Below are 6561 nucleotides of genomic sequence, written 5' to 3'. Positions count from 1 at the left end.
TTGACCAATTTCCTTTCACTGAATTGTCAGATACGCCATCTAACACTGGATAAACTTTTAGGGATTGATTGTCAATTGAGCAGGAGAGACAAACTGATAAGCGTAAATGCTAAATGCTGGGTAATTTACCTGACAGGGTAATTGTTATCAACTGTGTGGAGCTACTCAGAAAACTTGAAAACTTTTATAGACTATAAATGTTGCTTGATGAACAGAATAGGGTGCGACATTTAAAGCCTGGAATATCTGGGGAGACTTGCATAGCTCCTTGTGTTGTTGCTTCTTTGTTGAACGTAACCTGCTGCAGTCTTTCTCCACTTGCCTCTCACGGTGGAATGGTGTCTTGACCTTGACTTTTTCTAAGTTGCCCCTTCTGCTAGTTTACCTCTGGAACACACAGCTGGATCATGTGGGAGGTGTTAATTATTTTTAGTTGCAGAGGAAGCCAGAAACCTTTGTTTGCTCAAGAAAGGGTCTAACTGTCATGACATCATAAGCCTTGGTAAATATTTGATGAATACTTGGGCAAATTGGCTTCGTTTTTTAAGTCTCTGATTTTGAAGCATTGTATCGTGGAAAGTCTGATACTGCATATGATAGTTGTTTTCTCTGTTCTGTGTTATAAATGAACATCATGTGGAACCTGACCCTAATGAAGTTCTCTAACTCAGCTACTCCCTGGTCTGTGTCTGATGAGCTCAGTCAGGTTGCTACCTTTCATCTAGGCGGTGGCTCAGAAAGTTTTTTTCTGCCAGCCACATTTAACAGAGATACAAGAGTTCTTCTTGCCAGAAGGCTGCTCTGTGGAATTTGTTCCTTCGCATACATCGTGAACTCTCCCTTGGAAAGATACTGGCGCAGCAAGACAACTGGTGAGGCAAAAAAAAGAACCACCAGAGTCCAGCTAATCTAATAGTTTTAAGGAGTTCCTTGGCAAGCAGTTTCTGAGGAGGACATTGCCAGCAGAAGTGTCATCTTAAGCACTGCCACCTTTGAAAAACTTCTTTGATCGTGTTGTCCTCTCTGTCCCCATCCCATTTCATTTATCAACACAGCTTATTGAAAACCAGTCTCCTTTTGCTATCTCGTGTCTCATTTATTCTTCAACACACTGTTTTCCCGGCTTCTGCTCACATCACACCACTGAAAGTCCTCTGGGTAAAGGGACGAGCAACCTTTTTTAAAGGTCTTTAGTGGTCTGTTTAAGCTTTTAAATTTTTTATTTTTATTAAAAAAACACAGGTAAGTATTGGGTTGGCCAAAAAGTTCGTTTGGGTTTTTCTGCAGGATGTTACGGAAAACCCAAACGAACTTTTTGGCCAACCCAATAGTTTAAAATTCAAATAGTTCTACCGAGATTTCTATGAAAAAGAGTAGTCTTCCCATCAGCACCCCTGCCCTATCCCCTGATTGTCACTCCCCAAGGGCAATCACTTTAAGTATTTTTGCATTATTTTCTACCCAAAGGCAACCACTTAAAATATTTTAGCATTATTTTCTAATATTTGCCTCCATATTTAAATACTAGGCGTATATTACCACGTCTTGATTTTTCAGTTTCTGATACTATCTATTGACTTCCTACTGTGGAAGATGAGAACTTAGCTCTTTCACATCATCTGTCCACATACACACTTCTGTTCCCCTCATCTTTTCAGGATAGTTATTTCCCAACTTTTGGTTAAATCAATATTCTAAGTTTATGTTATTTGCTAGGTAAGTATCATTCACCTCTGAACCATCGTGTACGAGTATGTTTCCATTCTTACACCATTTTGTCCCCTTCATTTTTGTTTGTGTCTTTTCCTATGAACCTATCACTAATTCATCCTCCAGATCTCTGTAACATTTCTCAGTGTGGATAGGGTAAACACATCAGATTCTTTTTTGTTTGAAATCTTTCCTGGATTGATTGGACTTGTTCTTGACCTGTTCTAGGTTGGGCACTGTTTTTAGTTTGCCAGGGCTGCCATAAAAAAGTACCACGGACTGGGTGGCTTAAACAACAGATGTTTATTTTCTCACTTCTGGAGGCCAGAAGTCCAAGGTCAAGCTGTTGGCAGGGTTGGTTTCTTCTGAGGCCTCTCTCCTTGACTTGTAAATGGCCATCTTCTCCCTTGGTCTTCACATGGTCTTCCCTCTGTGTCTACGTCCAGATTTCCTTTTCTTATAAGGATACCAGTCATATTGGATTAGTGCCCACCCTAATGACCTCATTTAAACTTACCTCTTTAAAGACGCCATCTCCAAGTACAGTCACATTCTGAAGTCCAGGTGGTTAGGACAACTTCAACATATGACTTTGCGGGAGCACAGCTCAACACATGACAGGCACGTTGGTTGTTCTCTACACCTGGGGCATAGCTCTTGCCCTGAGATTTCTCTTTGCCTTCACCCTGGTCCTTTCTTATACCCCTCTTCTGTTTCCTGGATCCACAGCTGCTGCGTTCATGGTTTACTTCCCTGTTTGGTGGAGCATATCCTTCCATGGTTTCCCAAGGATTAATGGGATGTAAATTTTTTGAGGCTTTTGCATGTCTGAAATGGGTTTATTTTATTCTTCCACTGCACTGATAGTTTGATAGAATGTACAGTTGTAGGTAAGCACTTTAAAATGCATTTATTCATTGTTTTCCATAGTTCATTGTTGCTGTTTGAAGCCTTGTGCTATTCTGATTCCAGAACTTTTATTTGTGACCTGTAATTTTTCTTTCTGCAAGCTTTAGGATCTTTGTTTCAGGTGTCCTGAAAGTTCATGATAGGACTTAGTGTGGGTATTTTTTAAATTCATAATGCTAGATACTAAGTGAGGTCTTCCAGTCTGGCAGGCTATGTGCATCAGTTCTGGGAAATTTTCTTTTCACTTTATCTTCTCTATTTTCTTTTTGGGAAACTTCTATTAGTTGACTATTGGATTTTCTGAAATGTACCTCTAAGTTAATTATATATATATATTTTTTCCATTTTTAATCTTTCCTTCTTTTTTTTTTAAATCACAAGAATTTTATCAGCTTTATGTCCACCCTTCTGTTGATTGTTTAGGTTTTCTGCTACATATTATATACATATTTTTTCTACTATATGTTTTTTTTTAAATAAATTTATTTATTTATTTTTGGCTGCACTGGGTCTTTGTTGCTGCACATGGGCTTTCTCTAGTTGCAGGGAGCGGGGGCTCCTCTGCGTTGCGGCATGCGGGCTTCTCATTGTGGTGGCTTCTCTTGTTGCCGAGCACAGGCTCTAGGGCGCGCGGGCTTCAGTAGTTGTGGCGCGTGGGCTCAGTAGTAGTTGTGGCTCGCAGGCTCAGTAGTTGTGGCTCGTGGGCTCTAGAGTGCAGGCTCAGCATGGGCTTAGTTGCTCCACGGCATGTGGGATCTTCCCGGACCAGAGCTCGAACCTGTGTCTCCTGCATTGGCAGGCGGATTCTTAACCACGGCGCCACCAGGGAAGCCCCCTGCTATATGTTTTTAATCTCCAAGAGCTAGCTCTTCTTTTCTGAGTGTTTTTTTTCCCAGGCACTTCATTCTTTTATTTTTTAAATGAATGCATTATCTTTTCTCTCTCTGAAGTTATCAATTTTTAAGTTTCTTCTGTTCCCTGTGTCAGCTGTTTTTGTTTTTTGTTTTTTCCTGTTTGTTGATGCCTTTCTCTCCTGTTAGATGTGATCTTGAAATATCTGGTGATCTTTGCCTGTCATTTAGTACTTACGATTGAGGCACTCAGAGCTGATGGAAGTGTATGGTAGACTTGTAATAAGGTGGTCAGTCACCTTGACTTTTGTTTAGCTTCCCCTTGCTGCACACAATTAGGTTTTATTTTTCTCCATTCTGAGAGTTAATATATTTGAAATTTTTATTGCTCTCTCTCTCTCTCTCTGTCTACCATTCATCATCCCTCCCATCCTCTTGTGAGTTCTTAATCTTTAGGAGTCTTATCTTCTTGGTAGGGTTTAAGTAAAAAGTAGAGATACAGGCATGAGTTCAATCTAGCCAGTGTAATGAGACTTTGCCACTTAAGTTGGTTTTGGGTTTAACCTTAGTCTGGTAAGCTTGATTTTTATGCCTCATGTCCCAGGAGTGTAGGCCATTCAGTGCCCTAAGTCATGATTTGGACCCACAAAATCAACTACAAACACTCCTGCTATGGAGGTAGGCCCTATCTAGATCCTGTCTGAGCCACCTTTCTAATGTAATTCTAACAACTGCCCCAGAATTATGTCCTAAAACAAGCTCATTAATGTTATTCCCCTCTTGGAAACCTTTGATGGCTCACGGCCTTCAGAATCCATTTCCAACTCCTTGTCAGAGCCCTGTGTGATCTGCCTCCCAGCTGACTTTTCAAAGCCTCTGCTGTGTTCCACTCCATTCTTCAGTGTGCCAGCCGTTTCTTGACCACAACATTGTACATGTTTATGCCACGGTATCTTTGTCTTTCAGGTTGTTCCCTTGGCTATAATGGCTCTCCTACAGCCTCTGTGAACAAATCATTCTTGAAGCCCCCTCTCCTCAGTAAAGCCTTCTCTCCCAGCCCTACCCCCCTACTGGATTATGCTCTTTTTCTACAAGGTACCTTGTATCACTATTTAGCATTTATTTCATTTATATCTCCTGTTATGTGAAACACAGGTTCTAAGAATGGTCTCAGATTCCCTCAACCTCCTCCTCCTCCTTGAAGATGCCATCTGCCACCTGGACCACACTCCCTGGTCTTGCCTTTGCCAGCAAACCTAATTAACACTCTCTAAGCTGACTAGAGCCCAAGTTAAACTCTGGGCCTCCATACCAAGCCCTCTCCATTCTCAGCCATCCCTCCATGTTAGAGTTGGAGGAAATGCTACATATCAGGCCACAACTCTGGCTTTCTGAGCTGCCAGAGAAGGGTGAGATGATGAACAGAAGTGTAGAGGAGTTGGCTCCCATGGAAGGAGCCTTGATTAATGAGACGTGTAAGACAGGAGGAAGCCTGGCAGGCAAATTCCCGCTTCTTTCTCCCTTCTGTGGATTACTCTCAGGAATGGTTTTTCCTTTCAAGCCTCCCAAAGAAAGTCCAGCCTGCTGAGTGAACACATATACCAAACAACTGTGTGGCTTTTTGTCTCATTGTGAAGCCTGTTCCTCACCCTCACAACTCTGTTCCTACATACCCCAAATAAAATACCAGCATTTTAATCCTTGCCTCAGGTTCTGCTTTCTAGAGGACCTCAGCAAGACAAATGTAACACATTTAAAATTCATAAATGTAGGGACTTCCCTGGTGGCACAGTGGTTAAGAATCCACCTGCCAATGCAGGGGACACAGGTTCGAGCCCTGGTTCAGGAAGATCCCACGTGTCATGGAGCAACTAAGCCCGTACGCCACAACTACTGAGCCTGCACTCTAGAGCCTGTGAGCCACAACTACTGAAGCCCGTGCACCTAAAGCCCGTGCTTTACAACAAGAGAATCCAGTGCAATGAGAAACACGTACACTGCAACAAAAAGTAGCATCTGCAAGCCACAACTAGAGAAAGCCTGTGCACAGCAATAAAGACCCAATGCAGCCAAAAGTAAATAAATAAAATTTTAAAATAATAAAATTCATAAATTTATTATTTGTTAATAAATCTGGCAGTCATAGCTATTAATTTTTCAACCACACATATGAGACCAAGAAGTACCAGAGCTCTTCCACTGACTTGACATTGAGATCCTACAAATATTTATACCTTTTAGGAATACAGAGACATCAAGTAACAGTTTATCAAGAAATACAGTTTCATTTGGGGGGTTATTTTCACATGACACAGGAATGGTTCCAGTTGCTCACATTCTTACCAGCACTTATATTGTCAGTTTTTTCATTTCTTTGAGCTATTCTAATACAGATGTAGTGTTGTGATTTTTAAAACAGCTTTAGAAATATAATTGACATATGATACACTGTACAACTGTTAAAGTGAACAGGTTGATAAATTTGACATGTATACATCCATGAGACCATTACCACAATTAAGATAGAACACATCTATTGATATTACCCCAAAGATTCCTAGTGCCCCTTTGTAATTCTCCTTTTCCACCCCAGGCCCCCTACCCAAGCCACTGGTGATTTGCTTTGTCACTATAAATTAGTTTTATATAAATGGAGTCATACAGTATACACTATTTTTATGTCTGGCTTTTTTCTTTCAGCATGACTATTTTGAGATTTATCCATGTTATTTTATGTAGCAATAGTTGATTTCCTTTTTACTGCCAAGTTGTATTCCATTGTATGGATATACAGTTTGTCCATTCACTTGATGAACATTTGGGTCATTTCCAGCTTTTGGTGGTCACAGACAAGTCACTGAACTGGGACAACTTTTTTTTTCTATGTCTATTTTTTAATTGACTTTACTGGGGCATAATTTTATAAAATGTACTCTTTAAAAGTACATAATTTAATGAATTTTGACAAATTCATACTCCCTTTTAACTAACACCACATCAAGATATAGAACATTGGGGTTTCCCTGGTGGCGCAGTGGTTGGGAGTCCGCCTGCCGATGCAGGGGACATGGGTTCGTGCCCCGGTCCGGAA

Source organism: Aethalodelphis obliquidens, unplaced genomic scaffold (assembly GCF_003676395.1).
Source record: "Aethalodelphis obliquidens isolate GAN/ISIS:26980383/991018 unplaced genomic scaffold, ASM367639v1 scaffold128, whole genome shotgun sequence".
Lineage (NCBI taxonomy): Eukaryota > Metazoa > Chordata > Mammalia > Artiodactyla > Delphinidae > Aethalodelphis > Aethalodelphis obliquidens.
The sequence above is the reverse complement of the archived record's forward strand: the minus strand, read 5'-3'. Positions refer to the sequence as shown.